The sequence below is a fragment of the Hyperolius riggenbachi genome, chromosome 5 (genome assembly GCF_040937935.1).
Source record: "Hyperolius riggenbachi isolate aHypRig1 chromosome 5, aHypRig1.pri, whole genome shotgun sequence".
Classification (NCBI taxonomy): Eukaryota; Metazoa; Chordata; class Amphibia; order Anura; family Hyperoliidae; genus Hyperolius; species Hyperolius riggenbachi.
This window is the reverse complement of record NC_090650.1, coordinates 238262440-238289143: the sequence shown is the minus strand read 5'-3', so window position 1 is coordinate 238289143 and position 26704 is coordinate 238262440. Positions and strand designations below refer to the sequence as shown.

The following is a 26704-nucleotide window of genomic DNA, read 5'->3' as shown; positions in this document are numbered from 1 at the left end:
TTGGTAGAGGGAAGCCTCTGGGTCCTCCAGAGGCTTCCCCTGCTCCCTCCACCTTGCCGTTCCAGTGGTGGGACCCCAGAAACTTTTGGCCTTGCTCCCATATGAGAATGAGTGCAGTTGCACTGTGCAGGTGCAGGATGTATTGCACTTGCGCGGTAGCATGGAGCTGCTGCTTGGGCTTGGTGGAAAAAGCAGAGATTATAGAATTCTGCTCCCTGAAATTATGTTTTGTGATTTTTTTTTCAGGTAACATTTCCCCAGTGGTCCCCATGTAGGCATGTACACTTGAGTCTCTGCTGAGCTGTCATATCCACTATGCAGACAGTCACAGCTTAGATCCTCACTAGCTATGTAAATTCTTAATACACCTACATGAGATCCTCAATAAATCTTGTTCTTTGTTACATTCAGAGTATAAGCGTATAATTGTCAGCGTCAGGCACCACAGTACAAGACATGTACAGCGGTTTGCAGACAACAGCTGCAAGATCCAATGAATTCTTATTAGTAATAGGCTGTTGAAAAGAAAGAAAGAAAGGAAAAGAAAAATAAACTGACCGAGCAAGCTCAGTAAGTTCACACTGTCAGAGGGTGTTCTTGCAAAAGTTGCAGATATTTTCTGGCAGGAGGCAATGCATATAGCAACAGACATAACTGCTTTGTTGGTGATAAGTGTTACTATTTTGTGTATTTAAATGTAAAGGATTGTGGAGATGCCGCCGCGCGGTCTGGCGGCTGGGCCGCTGTCTCCGCGTTCAGACCGGCGGTTTCCGCACAGCAGCGTCTGGTTTGTCTGAGCCTTCTAGTGCACACAGATGGAGAGCTACGCGCGCTCACGCTGGGAGGCAGGACCTTTATGCCTGGAGGAGAGGGATCAGCTGATCAGGTTGGTCAGCTGATCCCAGCGCAGACTGTCATTGGCTGAGTAGCTCTGGGTGGCGCTGAGGAGCGCTGCACTATATATAGATCTCGCTGGTCAGTCTCAGGTTGTCTGCCGTTGCGAATACATCCGTGTGAGCACTCAGACCATAGTCAGATCCCACAGTGTGTTAGAACCAGGTGGACCTGGGAATTCACACTTAGCCAGATTACGCTTGTGTCATTACTGTGTTATACTTTAGACCAGTTCCAGGGTGTTGTGACCAAGGACCTCACACCCAAGCTTAGGAATACTGTGTCATTGCTGTGTTATACTTTAGACCAGTTTCAGGGTGTTGTGACCAAGGACCTCACACCCAAGCTTAGGAATACTGTGTCATTGCTGTGTTATACTTTAGACCAGTTCCAGGGTGTTGTGACCAAGGACCTCACACCCAAGCTTAGGAATACTGTGTCAGAGCTGTGTTATACTTTAGACCAGTTCCTGGGTGTTGAGACCTCACACTCTAGACCAGGCCTCTGCTTTATCTGTTATGACCTATTGCTCTCTAGACCTCTCTCCTGCTTTCTGATTCGGTACCTATGCATATCTGCCTACCTGTTGCCAAACCCTGCCTGTACCTGGTTACCGAATCAGCCTTCTGTCTCTGTACCTTATCTGCTCGTGTGTTGCCGACCTGGCCTGGCCGACCCTTCTGGCTGTCACTCATACCTTGAGTGTTCAGTCTGTCTGTACTACCTGTGACACTACCCAGCCAAGTGTCAGGTAGCTGCAGAGACCTCCTGTCCCTCAGAGAGGCCTCTCGGCAGTCCAGTCAGGGGCTCTCTCACTTAGGAGTCATTTGGCTGTAGTATAGTCTGATTCCCAGTATTGCAGGGAATCACTGGCTCGCAGGTTATCTCTATCCCCTTTCCTAGGAGATAGTTCACACCCAGCCAAGGGCCACCTGCTCCTCAGGTGGTCCATGCTCATTGTTATCGGCGTCTCCCGCCCCACGGGAGACAAGTTATTGTTGCACCAAAACACTTACACTTTATCAGGTGTCCAGAGGTTAGTCATACTTGTAATATTGGTGATTCTGCAGATCATCAATAATCGGGTATATATCTATATTGTTGGTGATACTGCAGATCACCAATAATCAGATTCTCTCTGTGTGCTGACACCAATCATTACACCAAAGTTGCCGAACACACTAGAAATGTACTACTCTATTCCTGTTCCTTTACATCTTACAGGAGGCTGTTTAATGTAGTGGAGTGTTCTGGCTCCTCGTTAATATTCACTACAGACCTTAAACAGTATATTACTATGGCGACTTGTTGGCTGCCTGTGCTTTGCCTGTAGTTATTTAACCTCTTGAGGACTGCAGTGTTAAAACCCCTAGTGACCAGGCCATTTTATGTAAAATTGGCCACTGCAGCTTTAAGCTGCAGGGCTGCACAACACAGCACACAAGTGATCCCCCCCCCCCCCGCCCCTTTTCTCCCCACCAACAGAGCTTTCCCATGTTTATTTTTTTTTTACAAATATTTTTGTTTATTTTTTTAAAATAAAAAAACCCTATTTCTTTAAAGATTTTCCCAGCCTCCCTCCCTGCCTCCCCCCGCCAGCGTATCACCACCAATCGCTTCTAAGTCCCCCAGGGGGACAGCCGTGTCAAATGGCTGTCCCCAGTACAGCGATGCTGCTGATCACAGTGCTGTACTGAGGTAAACACGGCAGTTTCGCCATGTAACAGAGACTGAAGGTGGAGCTCAGCTCCGGTCCTCAAGCAGGAGATGCGCGTGCAGCCTGCGCGCGATCTCCTGCAAACTGCTGCCCCAGGATTTTACGCCGATCTGCGTTAGGCAGTCCTGGGGTTGCCGCCACGGCCACGCCCATCGGCGTGACGCGGTCGGCAAGCAGATAACAAAGCTTAAACTTCAGGGGAGCCATGAGGTTGATGATGCCTCTCAGAAGGAAGATAGTCCTGCTAAAGGCCCCAATGACACACTCATACTACTAGTGAGAAAAAGTGGTGTTTTCCACAAGTTAATTAACCTTCATGAGGTAAATATTTCTTCCTAGGCCCATTTGAATGCATGAAACACAGAGTGTGAGAGGTGGTTGTGTCTCATGTACACTGAATTAGTTGATGTATGCAATAAACTGTGTTTCAAAAATACTTTATTTCTTCCATTTCAGTTTTTATCTTTCGACACTTACTTTTAGAAATGAATTTGCCTTGTCCTTGTGTTTGCTACACCCATACTTAAATTTCAATTCAATGTTTAGTCAGCAAGGTTTTCTAGACAGGCAGGCCTTCTGATTCCTGGGATTAACTAGGCCACCATTACAAACATGTTAGTTCATTTCCAGAGTTAATAATTTAGTTTGGTGATATCATTTTGATTGTGGTTCCTTCAGATATGATATTGCTGCAGATTCTAATGTTTAATCTTGGATTGATCACGTTAGCCTTCCTTATAGCTTCCAGTTGGGCAGTTTTATAGCAATTATAGCTCAGTCGACTAAATACCTCAGTCCCTTGACAAGAATTCCAAAGAATGATTTTTTTCTTTTTCTCTGTTCCTGATTTACACTCAATGTTACACAGATTTGTGCAGGGCAATCATTTCAGATCTCTTTCAACAAAATATCAAAGATTAAATATTATTATTATATCAGCCCTCTGGGGTTTTATAATGGTGATAAGATGCTACCTTCTTATCAGCAGCTATGTGAATTTAAACACCAACATCTTGGGGAGATATTTTCTTAAAGGAAGGCATCACTTTAGATTGGAGGGAAACCTCCAGGAAAAAAACTTCTAGTTAATTTGGCAAGGTTTCACAACTGATATCTAAAACAGACATTTTACAATGCAGGGTGTTGTTGTCTGATAACAGGTCTATATGTGTAAATATCCAGCCTCCCTTCTATGTAGAATACTGCAAACATATTTTGCTTAACCTAAGATGGTAACTGTCATTGACAGCCATTTGCCAAAATCCATCTCATCAAGGCTGTTGTCAGAAGGTAAAATAAACCAGTGGCAGCATAAATTGCTTAAAACTTAATTTTAAAACAATGTGTTGTCTCAGTAAATGTAAAACAATGTGCTGTCTCAGTAAATGTAAAACAATGTGTTGTCTCAGTAAATGGTTCAGAGGTCTTCTGGTTATAGATCCAGCTGTTTGATCACCCTATCATCCCTAGAAACAGCTGCAGATGCTTCCCTCCCCCTCAACCATCCATGCTTCTTTCTACTGTTGCCCACTTCCCTGAATTCCCCCCTCCCCCCCCTTGTCTTCCAATACAGGCTACACACTTAATATATCTGGAGTGGTGTTCAAGATGGCCGTAGAGGGTGGTGATAAGTAAGGATTAACTCTTATGCATGCTGCTCATCTCCATGACCTGCACCCACTCACAATACTACTTACATGAGATGATTGAACAATTGCAAATTATTTTTTTCCCTTGCAGTGAAAACTTGTCTCCACACCTGTGTTTGGATGCTCTGGTCACTCACAGTCCAATCTGCACTTTGGGCTGAGTAGCGGGGAGAGAAGGGAAAGGAAGGAGGGGCAAAGTGCAAAAAGCTTAGATTTACACTTAAAGAGGACCTCCAGTGAAAATAATGTAATAAAAAAGTGCTTCATTTTTACAATAATTATGTATAAATAATTTAGTCAGTGTTTGCCCATTGTAAAATCTCTCCTCTCCCTGATTTACATTCTGATATTTATCACATGACATTTTTACTGCTGGCAGGTGATGTCAGTGGAAGGAGATATTGCTTGCTTTTTTGGCAGTTGGAAACAGCTGTTATTTCCCACAATGCAACTAGGCTCCCACAGTGTGATGTCAGAATCATAGTCCTGACAGCACACTGTGGGAGGGGTTTCACCACAATATCAGCCATACAGAGCCCCCTGATGATCCGTTTGTGAAATGGAATATATTTCATATATACATGGGAAATGGGGTATCAACTACTGATTTGGATGAAGTTCAATTCTTGATTATGGTTTCTCTTTAAACTATATAGGAAGTGCCCAGATAACAGTATTTAACCACTTCGCATCCAGACCTTGTTTTGTACTTATTGACCAGAGCAGTTTTGACAGTTTAGCTATGTCCCTATTTAATCAGAAATAACTTTATCCCTACTTATGAAACAGAAATGAAATATATATTGTTTTTTTCAAGACAAACTAGGCTTTCATTGTATGCCATTTTTTCCCTCAAACTATTTTGTTTTCTATGAATTTTAATGGGAAAACAAAGAAAAAAATAGAAAAAAACATGTATTTTTCAGTTTTACCAATTCCAGTTTAAAAATAAAAAGTGCTACTGTAGATAAAAAACACAAATTTTGTTTGGCTATTCTTACTGCTTATCACAAAACTTAGATTATGTTCCGGTCACAATTTATGGTGAAGATATTTGATTCTGAAATAATGCTACAGAGTGTATTTTTCACTATGAAATGAGAACATACAAGTATTTTTAATAGTAAAAATCAATCTCATTAGCTCAGGAAACTTATATTCCCGTTCACCAATTAGTGCTGCATCAGATAGTGCCAGAAATGTGCACAGGAGCGAGCCCAATCCTGCACAGCACTGCTTCTGCTACAAGACGTATATCTACTGACCTGTGGCTTAGATGAAGTCCCAGAGGACGTATATCTACTGACCTGTGGACGAAGTGGTTAAATTAAGTGATAAGTATCACACTTACCTCAAAAAAAAAAAAGTCAAATGTATTGATTTGGAGAAAAAAATATGTTCCAATGAAACTTCAACTCAATACATTAGACCATTCTTGGAACGGTATGTGTAATACTCATCTTTTAACTTTAAATATTATTTTGTAGCAATGGGTCAGAGATGCAGAATAGAATATATCGACTCCCCGTATTTCTTTATGGAGTTAAGTGGAATTCACAGAGGCACTGAGGAAAGCTCTTCCCAGTGGAGTTAAAATCTCAAAGTTCGAATTCTCATGGGCTCACTATCCCACCCTCGCCCAAAAAAAAAATATAAAAAAATAAAAAAAATGTGTATATATATATATATATATATATATATATATATATATATATATATATATATATATATATATATACATCCCTCTGCACTTTTAATATAGTTGAGTCAGAGCACAGTGGCAGAGATACATTGAATAAGCTCACTGCAGTAATTCCTGGCATTTATATTACTGGAATCATTCCAATATTTATTTGTAAAAGTTCTCTTTCTGTCATTAAAGTCGAGCAATAAACATGTTGGTCTTTGCAGTAACAATGTATCTTGATGTTATCATTTGCATTTTTGCTCCAGGTGGTACAGGTTGTGATTTGGGAAATTGAGAGGCATTTGGGAGGAGATCTCTGCCATCAATAAAATATCAAGTCCCAGAGAAAATGTATTTCTGCAATCAGAAGCACTTCCTGATTTGAGGTCGCATAAATGACTGTGGCACAAAATATGCGTGAAATTTCTTTGATCAAATGCAGATGTGTTATTTTACTTTTGTAGACATTATAAGAGAACTTGAGAAATGCTTTTTGAAGATCATACTTTGTTACTTAGCCAAGCAATCATCTGTGCTAGTGTTTTAGCAAAGCTTGTCTTTTCTTCAGATCACAAGCATTATTTTTAATTAACGGACAAAGATTTACATCTAAAAACACATTTAAAAAATACTATTTGATATAATGATAGCAATGATGATGATGATGATGATGATGATTATTATGATTATTATTAGTATTCATAAAAATCCTGTGCAAACACAATTACATGTAAAATGCAAAAAAAAAAAAAAAAACCAAAAAAAAATTCTAAAGGTGGCCACACACCATACCATTTTTCTTTATGTATCTGTTCAATTCAAGAATAGTAATCCATTTTTCTGACTGATTGTAACATTTCAAAAATCTGCCCAACGTACCACACACATACATTTTTCCTCAATTATGATAAAAATTACTGGAAACCCTGAGAAAATTGCTTGGGTATATATATTAATAAACTGACACTCTACCACACACCAATTTTCAGAAAAAATTGATCAGAAAAATCCACCATTCCCGATCAACTTTTATTGAATAAAAATGGGAAATCCAATCAGATTTCTTGCTCGAATAAAATAAAAGATTTCTATTTTTCAGGAAATCTGATATTTTTTATCGAGTTGCTGTAAAATCAGATTTTTTTGTTGTATCATGTGTGGCCACCTTAATACAGATTGTGTATTCACATTTATTACACACTGTGATACTTTAGAGAAAGTACAGAGGTATATATTGCCATGTCATCATGATACATAGGGGGAGGGGCCCCATTTCATATAAGTTTAAAGTGAACCTTAAGTAAAAAAAAATATTCTTTACTTACCTGGGGCTTCCTTCAACCGCCTGAAGTCCTACTGCTCCCTCACCATGCTTCTGCGCTCATTGCTTGTAAAATGTAGATGTTAAATAGAAGATTAGTTGTACATAAAAGAGTGTCATATTTTTTGTTAAGCTTTATAACTGTATTTAAAGATCACTGTTGTTGTTCAGAATCCACACTCAGCTTTGTTTAGCTGAAAAGGATACAGTACTAATAAGCGTTTGAACCTTCCTGCAGTGAAATCTCATTACAATCCTTATCTCACAGTTTCTCAGTTGTTTTTGAGTTCTATTCATTGAGGAAACTGAACTGAATTTGACAAACTGTGGACAGGCTCTTTTGCACAGATAACAATGCCCTGGCAATTGGCAAACAGAAAGGGACTTCTTATAGTAGGGATAGTACTCTATGGGCTCGATTCACAAAGCAGTGCTAACCCAGTTAGAGACTTTAAGGGCTCGATTCACAAAGCGGTGCAAAGTGTTAGCACCATGGTGAAAAGGCCCTTATCACGCCTAAAGTCACTTTAGGCATGATAAGAAGAAACTCGCGCGAAGTTGCCGCGCGTACGCGCGTACGCGCGTACGCGCGTAAGTGCGCGCGCAACACCCGACGCCCATTAAACCCTATGGGACTTTGCGCGAAGAGCAGGAAAAATCGGTGATAACTCAGTGGTGAAAAGGTCATCACGCCTAAAGTCTTTTAGGCATGCTAACTGGGTTAGCACCGCTTTGTGAATCGAGCCCTAAGTGTGATAACCATTGCACCACGCTGGTGAAAAGCCAGTTTAGGCGTGATAAGTTTAGGTGTGATAAGTTTAGGCATGCTAAGTTTAGATAAGTGTAGATAGCGTGCAAAGTCCCGCACGCAAAGCAGCGCCATTAAACTCTATGCAAAGTGCACCAGACTTTGCTAGCGCAAAACTTTTGATAAGCTGTGCACTGCGGTGCTAATGCAGTTGGTGCTTAAACTTATCATGCCTAAACTTATCACACCTAAACTTATCATACCTAAACTTATCACACCTAAACTTATCACACCTAAACTTATCATGCCTAAACTGAGTTTAGGCATGATAAAGGGCTTTTCACCAGGGTGCTAACTGTTAGCACCGCTTTGTGAATCAGGCCCTATGTGTATATGTTTATCTCATCATGTCCCAAGACACTTCACAACCCTTTTAAACTTGGAGTGTGTAGAGTAGCAGAAAGTGAGATTAATTAGGCCAATGGCTAGATAAAATATTTTAGGTCAGATTATATTGTTCTATGAAGAGGTTTTTTTTTCACATGTTAAGGTTGCATCCAGTGATTTTGAGGGCTGGAGGACAGAAGAGATTTATTGGAAGTCATCCCTGTGGGCATAAAAATAGGTACATATTTTGGATGAAAATGTTTTAACATTTAAATGATACCTGATGTGAGATGATGAGATAGACATGTATATGTACAGTGCCAAGCACACAAATAACTATGCTGTGTCTGGCTCAGTCCTGACTCAGACAGGAAGTGACTACAGTGTGACCCTCACTGATAAGAAATTCCAACTATAAAACACTTTCCTAGCAGAAAATGGCATATGGGAACAGGAAAGAGACACAAAGGGTCAATAGTTCATAGCTTCTAGCTCTGGCATACTTCAATGCATGTGTCATTAAGCAAAAACAATAAAACAGTTAAAACTATTGTTTATTTAATTTGTTTATTTTCGCCTCGAGTATCCTCTAAGATATTGTGTACCTTATTCAATTCCCTTTTATCTCCTACATTTTCACCTGGAAGATATTTTTTAATCTTCTTTTAAAAATAACTTTTCTGCACTTAGCAATTGCAAAAAGTACCACAAAGAAGGTGAAAAAGTACTGTCAAAATTATTATTTTCTTGCTTGCTTAAAAGGCATTTTATTCATAAGATGTGAAAATATCACCTAGGAGAAAACGTAGAAGAAAAAGTTAGTTGGATAAGCAGAGGCGCCTCTAGAGACCAGCTGATAAGCTAATTGCCTAGAGCGGCAGATTTATGGCAGGGCGCTTTGAGGGGGAACAAAAAGTTTATTTTTCCTGTCCTTAGAGACTGAAAACTTAGGGAACGGAGATACAAAGTTCTAATGAAAGCCTCTGCTGCTCAGCCTTAAATAAGGAATCTACAAACCTTTTGTCTACAACACTTTGTATGGAATTCCCTAATGTTAGTGTTATCTCGGGATCTAGAGTGTGTCTGTGTGACTCCTGTCCTGCCCTCCCCTCCTTATGACTTGAAAAGAAGAGGAGGATGGTGTTTTTGTGTGCATTCCAGAACAGACTAGCCAGGAGGAAGGGGGAGATTTTCCCCCAGGCTGCTGGTACAGTGTATAAGGCAATGTGAAGCACTAGGCTGGTTGAGGGAAATAAATGTACAATTTGATGGCAAGCTGGTTGCTGTACACAGCATGATGCAGAAGAGAGGCTTGCCTCCTGCAGTGTCCTTAGAAAAAAAAACTCTGTCTGCTTTCTTATCATTGTAAAGACTGCATGTGGTCAGCTAGATAAGGTATTACACAAGTTGAAAAGTTTTCGACAGTCCCTAGACTCCATGTGGGCTGCTGCAGCTTGTATGAGAGATTGGCAGGGCAGGAGTCACATTACAGGCAAGTCGCCTCAGTGTTATGTGGCTGCAATACAGATAAGCTCTCTGCTCCATCTCAGGCCATTCTCAGTCTCTCTCTCCACTCCTCCTCTCTCCCTCGTTCACCTTTGTTTCCACCCCTTACCCTAGTGCTGGCTGTCTTTTCCTCCTCTCTCTGGAAAGTGTAATGGTTAAGGGCTCTGCCTCTGGCACAGGCAACCTGGGTTCAAATCTCTGCTTCTTTCTACTCAGTAAGCCAGCACCTATTCAGTAGGAGACCTTGGGCAAGACTCCCTAACACTGCTACTGCCTACTGAGCGAGTCAGCACTGAGTCCGCCAGGAGAAAAGTAATTATAAATGTTCCTTGTTACTCTCTACTTTGCCCCCCCAATCTTACCCTTACAATTGAATCACCCAATCTTGTTATTAGTAACCCTAGCCTATAGCTGTCAATGATGCATTCATTTTTACAGACAGATTTTTTCAAAATGATCGAATATGGCGATTATCAACCACCACATCGATCAGAATTTCAATCAATCCATGGCAAAAATGTACCAAAAGTACAATCAAGCAGTACATTTTTACAATTGGACACAGTGGTATAGTGGCGGTAGAGCGGTGGCTCGTAGTATTGCACTGAACCACTACTGTAATAAGATTATTGTCTGGTGAAAAGCTGCTGCATTGCAAATATTTTCATGGAGAGGGGGGGGGGGGGGGGCACCACAGGTTTCCTTGCCTGGAGTGACAAAATGGCCAGAGGTGCCCCTGTGGATAAGGCTAATAAGTGTGCATCAGCACAGAAGGTTTACAGAATAGCTATATCAGAGAATGCTTGATACATTTGGAACAGAAACTTGAATATTTTGCATGACTGATTAGCAGTTAGTAGAGAAATTGACAGTGGCAAACAATGTGAGGAGTGAAAAGGGAGACAGTTGAAGCAAGAAGACTTCTGTTGAGTGGTGTGGTGCTGATCAGTTTCTTGGTGGACCATAGAGAAGGGTGCTACCATGATCTAAATATAAAATAAAGTGCATTAGGATTTTATTTGTGCTTATTTTACACATAATCACAATTACACCAGGGAACTTGTGATTTTTAATGATTGTTATGAATTTTCTCCTGCAGGTACTCCTGAAGTTACTTTCTTAATAATTTCCAGGATCAATGAATAAAAGTCCCTAAGTGTTCTCTAAAGAAATCCCAATGATATGACAGATTTCATATTTTTTTCTTTGTTCTAATGATTTGCATGGGTTCTTTTGAATAATGCAACCAGGCCCTGTATATTATTTTAGCATCTTGCTATTCCCGGACCGGTCCACATGTCAAATACATGTACCTAAACCATTATTTTAACAGAAGATGAAAACATATTGCTTTTATAATGAAGTGAGGTTCCCAAATCCATTTTAAAGATAAAGCCACCAAAGAGACCAAAGGCAGTAGATCAACTTCTATTAAATACTGGACAGAGAACTGTAGAATTCTAGCAGTGTGATAGTAAGATATTTCTGTCTGTACAACACCCAAAGCTTTAATATTCTGCAGCCAGAACTAAGGCATTTAGATCTTGTCCCCAAGAGGTATCACAATCCATTAAGTGAGGATGAACCTGTAAAAGCTGTGAAATTATATTTGATGCAGAAAAACAGATTTTAGCCACAGGAGAAACTTAACTAAATATATCCAATTCCACAAAATGTAGACTTCACAAAAAGTCAGCGTATTTTAATAAAAAATGATTGTGCTTGAGAAAATATAAACACTTCTATGAAAATGTAATTAACGTAAACCTGTAAGGCAAAAGTGCCCTTGGGGGGTAGTTATCTTGGAAGGGGAAATCCTAATGGCAGCTGGATCTATCGCTGGCACCCCTGAGCATTCTTGTACAAAAATATTTGTAGGAGCCGCTGCACACATGCACAGTAGTGGCTCTCCACTTGGGCTCCAGCAGAAATACCCGAGCCTGATTGGGTCTGCTCTAATGCCCAGGTGCGGGCTGTCGGCAGTCTGTGCATGTACAGTAGAATGGACCTGATCGGGTTTGGCTAATTCCACCAGAGCCCGAGTGGAGAGCCACTACTGCTTATGCACACATGCCAACAAGCCCCAACAAGGAGATATTCAGGAGGTCCCAGCGATGGATCACATCTACTGAGGAGGAAGGGGGAAGCCTCTTTAGGATCCAGGGCTTCCCCCTCCCGTGGTAAGTATCCCCCAAAGGCACTTTTTTTTTCTTACAGGTCTGCTTTAAAGCAAATTTGGCCATATTCATTTATTGCTAACTATGAGTCATCCAGCCCAGCAAATAAAACCCCATTTGTTGGCTGTAGGGCCGTTTAGCGCGTTTTCCTGCTATGAGATGGCCAAATAGCTATGCCTCTTGTATGGGGAAAATAATTGTTGCCTCTTTGTAGTAGTTGTAGCCAGGAATACTGAGAGTTTTGATATCTTAGTGGCTGTGTGGATTGGTGTGAGCTTCCGTGTACAAAGCATATCAATTTGTTTTCATTGAACAACACTATTTGTACAATACACTGAAGTCCAAGACATTACAGTCCTGTTGAGAGACTGTATGAAAATATAATTACTCCACTATACATGATAAAGCTTGCTAATGTGATGGTTCTTATCTATGCCTTTATGGATATGTGGCTCAAAATTCTTTTAATTTCATAACTGAAAGCATGCTTTTATGGATTCTTTTCAGGTATGCATCGCGCGACCACTATACATATTGCTTAGCTTGTTGGAACAATGCCTTGTGCTTTGCTTGGAATTGATGTGTCTGGGTCTTCTTTTGCATTTTAGGCATAATAGTGACTTTGAGTAAATAATTGCAAACATAAAGTGGATCATATTTGCTTGGGCAGCACAATGGCGTAGTGGTTAGCATTCTTGCCTGGCAGCACTAGGTCCCAGTTTGTATCCCAGCCAAAGCACTATCTCCCCATGTGTGCATGTTTTTCCTCTGGGCACTCCGGTTTCCTCCCACATCCCAAAAACATACAGATAATTTAATTGTCTTCTCCCTAAAAATGGCCCTAGACTGTGATGCATACACTACAAGATATAAACATAGACATATGGCTATGTTAGGGATTCAGTTGTGAGCCCCCAAGGGACAGTTAAAGTGGTCTGAAAGCCAGCATTTCTACTTTGCTCTAAAAGACTCATCACATGCGCAGTAGCAAAAAGCATGGACCTAGCGACACAGAGACAGCAGTATGCAGGGACACTTGGATTTTATTATAGAGGATAACACCTTTTCACATGATCGAAAACAGAACAGACAAAACTTTTTTGGAGCTGGACTTTAATGGTCTTCTTGAATGTTTATTCTACATGAAATTGGGAATTACATACATACATTACATACATGAAGCATCCATGTTTGTTTATTATGCAGTATCTATCTCAGTGTTGCTGTTGTGATTTGTATTATTGATAGTAGGAAACAGAGTCTTCTTTTGCAAAAATAATAGGATTAGGTCTTGATGACATTTGCCCCATTGATTCTTATTAAATGTGTATAGAATACACCATATGTAGACTCCTTTAACAGCGATTTGCAAATCCTAGGGAAACCCTAACTGTTTGTTGTGTGCTGACACAACATTCCTTATCTAGAGATCTGTTTGCCTTATTAGCATGAAAGATGATCCAAGCCAGTAGCCCTGCAGCTGCAGAATATTTCTATGTATCTGTATGCAGTGGTGTGTGTGTGTGTGTGTGTGTGTGTGTGTGTGTGTGTGTGTGTGTGTGTGTGTGTGTGTGTGTGTGTGTGTGTGTGTGTGTGTGTGTGTGTGTGTGTACAGCAACTGTTAGCATTTATTGTAAAATCTTGAACATGAAAAGCCAATTTTAACCTAAATTTTCCACATGAATTTGCTTTTCGGTAGCTAAATGTTCCATTAGAGAACGTGGTAAATGAATTCTACTCACAGATCGCAACCAGACTTTTTTTTCTACTTTTCTTTCTATAAAGGAAACTTAACTAGTAATGGCCAGAGGGAGGGACTGAATTGAAGACTATGGAGTCTTTATTTAAAGGTGAACAGGATTTGTGTTAGAAAATTGGATATCAATCTGCATTAATGTCAAACTGCTGATCACCACAGTTCTAAAAGTAGCAATCAATATATCTGGTTTTAGGGGCCTTGCAAGACTCTCAAAGCTTCTCTAAAAAATCACTGTTTGATATGGCCTAGAGATAGCTCCCTCTATGATCATTATATGCTTCAATCCCTCTCCCACTGCACACAGATTTTTAAGTCATTTTAGCATTAAGCCTTTGAAAAGACAGACTCCTGTTTGGCCTCCCAGTCTAACATTAAACCACACACACTCCGGGGCCATGCAGTGCAGCAAAAGGCAACACGTACGCATTGTGGTCTCATTCTCACCAGCTGCTGTCTCTTCACTCGCGAGTCCCGGGGCCCATATGTGATGTAATGCAGAGGACAGAAACTGGGGACTAGAGGCCGCTAGTATTTGGCCTCTAGCATTTGGGATGTCAGGCAGGCACCCTCAGTAATTGGAGGTGAAGAGAGGAAGAAGCAGCCAGTGGGGAGGGACTGAAAGTGCATCATGGAAAAGTTTGTTTAACCATTTCAGTAATGCTAGAATTTATATCTGGGATAGTAGCTTTCATTCTGTGAGTAATATATTAAAACAAAGTAGAAATGCTGGCTTTTAATTGGCTTTAATAACACTTAACCAGAAAAACATATATACAAAATAGTGACACTTTAATTAATCATACTGTAAACATTGCTATCATAGTGACTTTTATGTATGCTGTGCTGATTTCCTCTATTTGATATATAGTCACATAAGTGGTTTGAAGTGGCACTGGCATACTGGGTAGCTAAGCTGGATGCATAACCTGGCTGTTAAGCAACACCAATCTAATGCAATAAAGTCCAAAGAAGGTTATCACACCTAAGTTAATTGAGAACTTAAGTAATTTAGGCCTCTTTTCCACGCGGAGTTGATAGGAAGTGAAATGCCTCTCAGACTCTCACAACTGCTTGGTGCTGCCTGGTAACTGCTCACTACTGCCTGGCAACTGCTTGCTGAGCACACAGTTCAACAGTCCATGGAAAAAAGGCCTTAATACTCAAATCATGTGTCAACACCAGGCCCAGATTTCCGATTTACATCACAGAAATCAGAAATATCTTTAATCGCCAAGCACAACTGGGTTGTGCCTGGAATTGGGTTTGGCACGTACAATAGCTACAGATAAATAGTACAGCAACATAACAAAATTTAACATAATACAAGGCAATGCAACATGATAATAGACAATACTGCAAGCTTAGAAAGAAGAAGCATCTGGAGTGACCTCCGTTTGCACTAGATAGTCTTATTATCATTCAGACAATCAATCCGGTAATCCGAGCCTGGCGGGGGAGGGAAGGATTGGAGTGGGCACTGGACATGGGAGGGCCTGAAGTAAGTTCAAGAGGTTGACTGCAGAGGGGAAAAATAAGTTCCTGTGCCTGGAGATTTTTGTGGAGATGGCTCAAAACCTACAGCCTGATGGTAGCCGGCAGAAGAAGCAGTGGCACAAATGTAAGGGGTCAGTGGCGATCCTCAGTGCTCTGGAGCGAAGTCTGGAGTCATGGAGGAGGTTAAGTAAGGGGAGGGGTCTTCCAATGATCCTCTCCATCGATCTGATGACCCTCTGAAGATTGTATTTGTCTCTGGCAGAGGAGCCAGCGTACTAGACTAGGATGGATGAGCAGAGGATGGACTCTTTGGTGGTGGTGTAGAAGCTCCTTAAAAGCTCCTGGGCCATACCAAATGTCTTCAGTTGGCGGAGGAAAATAAGTCTCTCTGGGCCAAGGAGGTGTTTTGCCTTCCAGCTCATATATTGGAAATGGTTTTGCCCAGAAGGTGAACACTGGTCACCCTTGCCTTTGGCCATAGGCACAAATATTCTGGCACCCAAGACTTTGGCCTTCACAAACCCACAAACTCCCGCATAACTGCGCTGCAAGTGTCCTGGCTAGCCCAGCTTTCACCTCCCCCCTACTTCCCCTGCCTAGCATAGGTAGCCACAAGTGCCTCTTAGTATATGTTAACTAGAACTACCCTAAATATTAATAAACTTGAGGTGCCCCAAGTATTAGGAAGCTAGAGATGCCCCGGCTGAAGGGAGATCTCATCAGTGGAATGCAGAGAGCCGGGTGAGTAACCTGTCATTTATGCTCTGCTCAGGACTCTGTATAGGGAAGGAGGGAGCCTCCTTTCCATCATCAGGTGCCTGTAGGAACTAGAGATGTTGCAAACATATAATTTTTTTTCTACGAATACGAACTTGCGCAAATGTATGCACACATGTGAACCGCCATAGATTTCAATGGGCAAGCAAATTTTGAATCCTACAAAGACTGTTTCTGGCCACAAAAGTGATGGAAAAGTTGTTTCAAGTGGTCTAACACCTGGACTGTGGCATGCCAGAGGGGGATCCATGTCAAAAGTCCCATCAAAAATTATACAGTTGACGAAAAGTCGGGTTTTAATCCTTAAAGGGCAGAAATCACATTATGTACAGCTATGGGTGTCAGAGGGCTGTGGAGTGTCTCATACAGAGACATTCAATAGTACTATCAGAATACAGTGAAATAATAATGCATTGAAGTGGTACTGTGCATGCAACTTAATGTAGCAACAGCAGTAGTGTGCACACAGCTCTGGGTGTCAGTGAACTGTGGAGTGTCACACACACAAAAAAACACAGGAGACAGTGTGCTAGCCCAGCAAGTGAGCAACAAGAACACAGGCCTATCTAATGCTTTCCCTATCTATCTGCAGCAGGTCTGACCCTGCTTTCTCTAACAATCAGCAACCAGCAGAGAATAGATACAATATGTCCACCACAGCTGCTTTTTGATAGGAGGTAGGGGATCCAGGAGAGGGTGCTGGCTGATTGGCTGCCATGTGTCTTCTGACTGTAAGATAAGGGGTCAAAGTTTAGCTCCATGATGCTGTATAGGGGGTGGGCCGAACACGCCATATGTTTTCAGTTCGTACAGAATGCAAACAGCAGAAATTTACCGGTAAATGTCTGCCGGTGAACCGTTTGGCCCATCTCTAGTAGGAACGTGTCTACAGTGCCTGGATAATGCAGCCCTGGGTAACACAAAGTTATTGACAGTTGTTTCAGGGCTACAGTGGGTTCCCTTCATCAGAATAAGCGCAGACAAACATACCATACCATATGTTTGTCTGCACTCCTGATGAAGGGTACCCACCGTGGCCCCAAAACAATTGTCAATAACTTTGTGCTAAAGGTGCATACACACCCACTACAGCAATGAATGATGGGTCCGTCAGACCCTCCTGCTGTGCGGGCGTTCCAGCGACAGTGGTGCGTGTGTACAGTCTGTCGACAGACTGATTAAGCTGTTTCTGAACGATCCGCTCAGCGGATCATTCAGAAACAGCCTTATCAGTCTGCCTGACAGACTGTAAACATGCACTCAGGGGCGTAGCAATAGGGGTTGCAGAGGTAGCGACCGCATCGGGGCCCTTGGGCTAGAGGGGCCCCGTGGGGCCCTTCCTAAACCAAAGTATAAGCTGTTTATTGGTCCGGTGCTGGTAATAATCGCTTCTATAGATGCTTTGAATGGTAGTAATCATTAACAAACTGTTCCCCATCCCCTTCTGACACCTCTGACTCTGTACATGACCTTGGCAGGTTTTGTTGCGCCGTATCAATTGTTACGTATAGATTGCTAGGGGGGCCCAATGTAAAACTCGCACCGGGGCCCATAGCTCCATAGCTACGCCACTGCACGCACTACTGTCACTGGAACGCCCGCCCAGTGGGAGGGTCTGACGGACCCATCGTTCGTTGCTGTAGTGCGTATGTATGCACCTTAACACATAATTTGAAAAAATATATTAGATCAGCTAGTGTCGTAACTGAGGAGCTTGGGGCCCCAGTATGAGTTTTACATGGGGCTCCAAACATTCTATTGATACGAAGCCCCAAAACCTTCCAAGGGCTATTTCAGTGTCTGAGAGGTGTAGAGAGGTGTAATAAGGGTAAGGAAACAGTTAGTTAAGGATTAACACTATTCAATGCACATATAGAGGTATTCATCATCAACATAGCACTAATAAAATACTAATAAGATTGATGAAGGAGGGCCCTTAATGGGCCCTTCTAGTTCAGGGGCCCCAGTGGGGTCGCAACCTCTGCATCCACTATTGCTACGTCACTGACTTTGGCTCCAAATGAACATTGGTGTGCTAATCTACCTTGGACTTTATTCTTTTTGTTATATAATTTATTGAAGAAAAGAGAACAATTCCATCTATAAATGCCAAAATCCAGCAATATAATACTTTCTTCCTCATTTCTTCAATTTTACAAATTCAATACAATACAATACAAAACCAAAATTACCCCCAAAACAACCCCCCCCCCCTTCCCCAAACAGAATGCATAGCAAGTTAATCCACATTACTACTAATAATAGAATTCTCATCTCACAAATTACCCATTATTTTCCTCAAGAGGCTCCTCCCCTACACCTCCATCATACGCCCATATTTCACCGTATCCTGAAATTCACTTCATTTTCCCCACTTGATATTAAAGGCCTTATATCTACTAATAGACACAGGCGTTCCATGCAACAACACCTTCACTGGATCCCATTCACCACATTCCTCACACAATCTCCCAATACATTCCAACACAATCTTCCAAAAACTTGAAATTATCGGACACTCCCACACCAAATGCAACAATGTGCCTTTTGCCCCACAGCCCCTCCAGCATCTATCACTCACCCCCTGAAACATTGCAGCCAACCTATCTGGCGTTCTATACCATCTAGTTAATATTTTAAAATTCATTTATTTTATTCTGGAACTCACAGAAGTAGCATGCACCAAAATACTTATTTTCCTTTTTTTACCTACTAACCAAAGAGATGCCAATGTCCTCCTCCCATCTAACTTTGGACTTTTTTCTATTTGATATATAATCTGATTGTAAAGAGTCAGCACGTATCACTTTCAATGTAAAACCATAGGATACCTAATGAGAAAAGACTGCCTATTTTCCCATCTAAGACCTTTTCTAGCATTTGCTACATAACATGTGATCAGACTGTAAATAAAACATGCTATTGAAAGAGGTTGCCATTAAACCATCATGCTCATTTCTTTTTAATGTGTAAATTACACATCCACATCTTTAACTACCACCTATTACTTTGTTTTCGTATAACCCAGCTCTTGATTTAATTTATTATTGTAAAATGTTAAGGTTAAGTACATTCACTTTACCTAGTCATCACCACCAATTGAGATTCATTGGCCTAGCTGCTTAAACTAGCCCAATAGTAAGATCTGTGCCTGAAGCCTGCTCATTAATGCAGACAGGAAAAAAAATCCCACTATTTCATCTCGGAACTTTTTTTCTTTGGGCTAATCCGTTAAGAAACATGACACAGATTGGGGGGAAAAAGAAACTATAAAGTAAAATGTTCAGCTCTTATTTAAATATTAAAATAACCTCCAATACGTAGAGAAAATAATTTATGGACGATTTGAAGTCAAGGATACTTTCTAAAACAAAAAAAAGCACAGTGACCTTGTTAATCTTCAAGAAAATGGAAATGCTGCTACGGGTGACTTTTCCTGCTATTTAAAGGTACACATGCGCTAGTGAGTGACATTTACTTATGTGTTATCTTGCCAAGCAGCTTTAACAAGGTAATACCATTTGAAAATGTAATGGTAGAAATGTATCAAAGGTAATTAGCCAGTGAGACAAAGCTCTCAGAATGTTATGTAGAGTGGAGCCTTAGCCTTAATGGTATGTGGATTTTAACACATCTTAAAACCTGCTTTCTAATGCGCACGGGAAAGGCTGAGAGTGTGAAAATAGGAGGTCATCCAGTAAGTTATGTAAAGAAGAGTGCAATGCCTTGCCATTTAAAATGACGGGTCTATTCACTGTGATTTCCTGAACAAATTATCAGATGGGTTGCACTATAGGTGCTAAAATGTAACTTTTTAGTGTACTATGAACAACATGATAGCAACATTAACAAAGCACTGAAGTGACACACATAGTAATATGCAGAAAAGTATTCAGCATATCCACTTTTACATTAATGATCCTGCTTTCCTCATCAGGGACATCCTACATCTATTGCTGTATATTGGTATGTAGCCCCAGCCTCCCAGTGATTCTTAGCCTAGGCTGATTAGCTATGTAAAATTCTCCACCCAGAGCATTCTGGGAGACCAGGTATTATGTTTTTTTACTGGCTTTGGAATTCTCAAAAACCAACATTCCACAGAGATGCACCTGACAGCATTTAAAGAGCAACTCCAACCAAGAATTGAACTTTTACATGAGAAATCTATTCTTTTTCACAAACAGACCATCAGGCGGCGCTGATGACTGATATTGAGGTGAAACCACTCCCACAAGAAACTCTTGGGTACGTACTCCTGCCAGTTTCCTGTCTGGGAACCTTGCTGCATTGTGGGAAATTGCTGTTTACAGCTGTTTCCAACTGCCCAAAAAACATGCAGCAGCTACATCACCTGCCAACAGTAAAAATGTCACCATGTAATAAATGTCAGAATGTAAATCAGGGATTTAAAAGTTTTTACAATGGGCAAACATTGACTAAATCATTTATACATAATTATTGTAAAATCGAAGCACTTTTTCATTACATTATTTTCACTGGAGTTCCTCTTTAAGATGTCATCGCCTAATAAATGTCATACATTTCAGAATGTAAATCGGTGAGGAGAGAAAAGAAAGAAATCAGATGCTGAAGCTGGCCAAATGGCTGGCACTATCCTAAACAGACCCGCAGTACCTCTTGCTCCATCCATGTAAGTGAACACTTGTAAACCTGACAGAGCCTGCATTCCACAGAAAAACAAGGATTTGTGGAAGAAGAAGGTGCAAATATCATGCAAAAGAAACATTTATTAAGTCTGCCTCATGGATTGCAGAACAGATAAATATGCATGCATAACAGAAGGGCAGCTTGATCCCAATTTTCTGTAAAATAAATAAAACCAGGTTGCAAGCAACACAATACTGTTTTAATTGACTTTAATGTGGTTCTTGGTTTGATATCTACCTTGCTTACAAATTTGAGCTCAGACACTGGGAAAGGGCATTAGATAGCTAAAGAAAGGCACAAGAATCTGATGCTTAGCATTGTAGCAACTCATGAAACTCAAGTAGAATGAGGGATGCCATTCCAGCAATTCTGCATAAAATGCAATTTACAACAATACAAAGCTGCATATACAGGTTAGAGGATTAGAGGATTGTGGCATGTGTACAGGATTCCCAAAGCCTTGACAAGTGATCCAAAGTTTTGGATCATCTTGGTACAGGGTGTTTTTCTTCTCCTTACCCCTCACACTGGAAGCTGCTTCATGAGCCCCACCTTCATCCCTCTTCCCATCTCCATAGTAACAGAATGCATTGCCAAGCTGTAGCCTTTTAAGGAATTTGTACAACACTCCACCATGAACCGTTGTTTGAGATATTAAAGAGAGACTGTAACTAAGAATTGAACTTCATCCCAATTAGTAGCTGATACCCTATTTCCCATGATAAATCTTTTCCTTTTCACAAACGGATCATCAGGGGGCTCTGCATGGCTGATATTGTGGTGAAACCCCTTCCACAGTGTGATGTTAGGACCATGATTCTGACATCACACTGTGGGAGCCTCATTGCATTGTGGGAAATAACCGCTGTTTACAGCTGTTTTTAACTGCCAAAAAAGCAAGCATCATCTCCTTTCACTGACATCACCTGCCAGCAGTAAAAAATGTCACAATATGATAAATGTCAGCATGTAAATCTGGGAGAGGAAAGATTTTAAAATGTGCAAGCACTGAGTAAATAAATTATACATAATTATTGTAAAAATGAAGCACTTTTTAATTACATTATTTTCACTCGAGTTCCTCTTTAAGTCCCAACAATCCCTGTGAGTGACATTTCCCATGGGTGTGTAAGCACCTCGAGGCTGCTTTTAGAGTGGGACGTTACAGGCGCACGTTAGAGCAGCCTGTAACGCAGCCCAACTCACAGTAATGAAAAACCAATGGGCTGTTCACAGTGCCCACGTTGCGTTACATTGTAACACTACACGTTGAATGAAAGTGCAGCATGCTGTGCGTGATAGCAGTTTTAGCCGCGTTAGACTGTTTGCACATGCTCAGTAATGTGTTTTTTTTAATTTACTTGTGCAGGAGAGGAGGAGGGGAAAGTCCGCTATTGTGGCCAGCCACATGACTAATTAATATTCACTGCAGTGTAGTGATGGAAAGTTCAGCTCTTTTCAATGAATCGATTCATTGAAAAGAGCCGGACTTCCCATCACTACTGTTCAGAATCGATTCAGAATCGATTCATTGAAAAGAGCCGGACTTCACATCACTAGGTTCAGTCCCGCTGCTCTGCCTCTGAATCGATTCTGAACAGTAGTGATGGGAAGTCCGGCTCTTTTCAATGAATCGATTCATTGAAAAGAGCCAGACCTCATCACTACTGCAGTGTTTACTTCCTGGAGCGGCCGCTTATTGGCTGGTGGGACCACGTGATGCGGAGTGTTCCGATCACGTGGTCTCCACAGTCATTTTAACTGCGCACCGAGAGCCGCATAACGCTGCTTTATATAGCGTCCACCTTTGCCACCAGCAAGCATTGCGTTAGGAGACGTTATGCGACCTTAACGTCCCCTGCAACGCAACGTCTAAGTCTGAAAGAGCCCTTAGTCTTCACATGCTGACTTACAAAACATATAGGAAGTATATGTTCTACAAAACTTATATTTATACTATTTATTTTTGTTCGTGGCTCATGTACCGTATGTACTTCTGTAGGTACTAAGTGGCAATTCTATTCTGCAGCAGAACAAAACATACCTCACTCTGCCAGTTAAAAGGACATTGCAACATTCAAACTCCTGACAAATCTGTAGGCGAAGTTTGCTGACCAGATCAAATGCAAATCCCAGTCTCGGCAAATGAATGTGTTAAGTACTTAGAACTGTTTAATGCTGCTGACACCCACCAATTATGTTTAGATGTTTCTTTGATTCTAAACTTGTTATTAACTGCTGAAAATGCGAGACACATTTGTTACTATAGTCTATGTTTTTTGTTTAAGGCATTGTTTCGATTGAAATCAGTAGAAGGATTTTATAATTTGATTTGCCAGTTGGTTTCAAAGAAAAAGCTTAAACGAAAACAAAGAAATGTTAGTAAAATAGAAACAAAAATGCAAAATAATATAAATAAATGTTAAAATCTATTTTACAGTTCCATCTAAGTCTCAGTGACAGCAATTGTATGGTTATGTTTTCAGTCTTACTACATTCTCTCCACTGATATAGAAAACATGGAGAACAACAAGCAGTGTAGGTTGAATTATACAATAGCTGTCTATACCCTGTCATATGTGGAAGTTTCTTATTATGTTTTATTCTGCATACTTTTAATAGCTGTCAGCATATCAGGCTGTTAACTCAGGTAAGTCAGACCGACACTGGTCTCCACTTAGACACCAGCTGTTTATAAACATCCATTTTATAAAAAGATATGTTTTAATAAATACAAAACAACAGTAATGACTTATAGTTAAACGTAGATCAAAGCCCTTACATTACAGCAGAAGCATGTTACAGCATTTTAAAACAGAACATGCATCCCAGATTATTGTTAATATGTAACCATTCAATGTAATGTATGCATTAGAGAAGACCTCATTTTCCACATCATATGTGATAGATGTTCTTCTAGCTTTAATGAAATTGATGCATATGCATGTTTAAAGATAGTTAAAATTGATAGATTAATAATTACGGACTGAAACCATCTCAGAGATGAGAGGAACACAAGAACATTTGAAGAAAATAGATTGATTCCCAGGAGTCAGACTTTGCCTAGGAAAGGAATTAAGGTATCATGTGATAATCCAGATTAAATGAGAGGATAAGGACTCCTATGGTAACAGGAGGAGAAACCTGAAATATGCCTTTTAAAAAGTCACAAAATCTGTGTCATCAAGTAAAAACATAAATCGGAAGAAAGAAACAGAAACAGCTATATTTTAACATTCTAGTTCTAAGGTTGTGCAGTTCTTAGGAAACTAGGAACAAAAAAAGAACAAAGGTCTTTAGCTTTATTACCAATCTTGAAGGGTACAGCCAGCCCTGAATAAAATAAACAATAACCTTAAAGGGGCGCTATGGCAAAAAAAATGTAACATGTAAAATATGTACAAACATAAATAAACAAGAAGTACATTTTTTTCCAGAGTAAAATGAGCCATACATTGCTTTTCTCCTATGTTGCTGTCACTTACAGTAGGTAGTAGAAATCTGACAGAAGTGACAGGTTTTGGACTAGCCTATCTCTTCATAGGGGATTCTCAGCAAGGCTTTTATTCTTCATAAAGATATTCCCTAAAAGGATTTAAACAATGATGCTGGCTAGTTTCCCTGCTCACAACACAGATTTTTGGCAGTTGGACAGAGCAATTGCCATTCACTAAGTGCTTTTGAAAATAAATAAATCCCTAAGGGCTCATTCACACTACACAACGCAAGCACGAACACGATTTCGTGCTTGCATTGCCATCGCACGGTCAATGCACGGAATGCACGTCGTGGAGAGCTAGAGCGCAGACGCCGGCAGCCGTACCCGTCGGGAAACGTGTGCATCGTGCGATTTTATGCCCCCAGAAGCATTACATCGTAACGCATGGGAACACACACCTGTAGTGTGAATGGTAACATAAAAGTCTATGGACTTTCATGTTGCCATGTGGATCGTACACTATCTGCATTGCATCAAAACTGACAGCACAGCACATAGTGTTAATGAGCCCTAAGAATCCCCTATGAAGAGATGAACTAGTTCAAAACCTGTCGCTTCTGTCAGATTTCTACTACTTACTGTAAGTGACAGCAACATAGGAGAAAATAAATGTATGGCTCATTTTACTCTGGAAAAAATGTACTTCTTATTTGTATATGTTTGTACATATTTTAAATGATAAAATTTTTCGCCATAGTGCCCCTTTAAGAAAACAATACTATCAATATCAAATGCCTTTTCAGAAGAGTCTGCTAATCTAAATATGTAAAAATATCTTAAAATCACACATTGTATAGAGTACATCACAAATCCTTTTGATTGTTAACCTCTGGCAGGGCCCGTCTTCCTAGTGTTTCCAGCTTGATTATGCAATCTTACTATCCGGTGACGGTGTGGACTAGAACAGTCTCTGCTTTGACCAAAGACACAGAAATACTGTTATCAAATCATTTGCATGATGGTGTTTTGTTGTGAGCTCCTTGTATGTCCTACCTCGTCCATTAAACAGTTGTGCAGCACTGCATAATATGTTGGCACTAATATGTTGGCACAATAAATAATTATAATAAAATCAATCAATCAATGGGATGTAAATGAGAGGGTGTAATGATCTGCTCAGCTGTCTGCATGGGCAGAAAGCTGTTTGTCCATTCTTTAGGTCTGAGTGCTGCAGGTCTCTGGAAAAGAGACCTGTCTTCACTTTGCAAATTTCAGAGTTGCTCTGCTGCTGAGGAATTTGCATACACTTGTCATACAAATTGTCTAGCTGCCTCCTTTGATGGCTTGCAGTATAAATACCTTGTGCTCCCAGAATTCCTGGCTGGTCATGATGGTTTGTTCCTGCTAACACCTGGAGTGTCAGACTTTGCTATTGTTTGCTAAGATTATCTTAGAGTAATTCCTTGGGACTGCACTAGGCATCTCTTCTAGCATAGTCAGGTTGTATTACCTGTTTGCCTTGTACTATCTCTCTGTTGCGATTGTCTTGTCACCAGCGGTGGTCGACAGGAAATCGTTCTGTCTGTTTGGATCGCACTCGCCCTAGCAGTAGTGGCGGTGGTTCCTTCTGTACTCCGTCTGGGAGTGTAGGCCAGAGCTGCGGTTGCTACTGGTTACTCCTTCTGTCTTGCGATTGTCTTGTCGCCAGCAGCGGTCGATAGGAAATCGTTCTGTCTGTCTGGATCGCACTCGCCCTAGCGGTAGTGGTGGTGGTTCCTTCTGTACTCTGTTTGGGAGTGTAGGACAGAGCTGCGGTTGCTACTGGCTACTCCTTCTGTCTGTCTTGTCTGATACGAACGCTTGCTGTAGGCTCGGTGAGGTGACCGTTTAGCAAGCGTTCGCGTTCTCTTTTTCGTGTTTGTGTCCATTGGTTAGTTAGGGTGGCACGCTTATCACTGGACACCTAACACGCGGTGATCGTGTCTTAAACGCGTTCGCTGTTGCGAATGAGTGTGGTGGTCGCGTTTAGCTAGCGTTTGTTATTTTCCTTGACGTTCTGATCATTGTTATTTTCTACGTCTTTCCTGCTACACTTGTGCTCTGTCTAATTCGGTCTTGTGTCACTATTGGCAATCGCCACTCTTGTGATTGCGTTCCCACTTTGTTTCCATTGTTGTGTGTTCACCGTCGCTGGGTGGCGACTAGATTGGTGAACACATATACATTCTATCTCTGTGCTTATTCACTCTTGTGTCGCTGTTAGCAATCATTATCTCTTGTGCTTGCGTTCTCACTTAGTTTCCGCTGTTGTGTGTTCACCGTCGCTGGGTGGTGACTAGATTGGTGGACATACATACATTCCATCTCTGTGCTTATTCAGTCTTGTGTCACTGTTAGCAATCGCCATCTCTTGCGATTTCTTTCCCACTTGGTCTTCACTGTTGTGTGTTCACCGTCGCTGGGTGGCGACTAGATTGG

At 41.0% G+C, this 26704-nt stretch overlaps 1 protein-coding gene and 1 long non-coding RNA gene across 4 annotated transcripts in view; one reads left to right on the top strand and one right to left on the bottom strand.

Annotated features, from left to right (window-relative positions):
• Window positions 1-14917, bottom strand: part of LOC137518631 (uncharacterized) — an 85671-nt gene extending 70754 nt beyond the window's left edge. The window contains exons 1-2 of the long non-coding RNA XR_011020862.1: window positions 14828-14917; window positions 7273-7334 (exon numbers count right to left, since the gene is read on the bottom strand). This is a non-coding gene — a long non-coding RNA (uncharacterized lncRNA). The remainder of the gene's footprint in view (window positions 1-7272; window positions 7335-14827) is intronic.
• Window positions 1-26704, top strand: part of CDH12 (cadherin 12) — a 1227746-nt gene that overhangs the window by 32100 nt on the left and 1168942 nt on the right. The window lies entirely within an intron of this gene.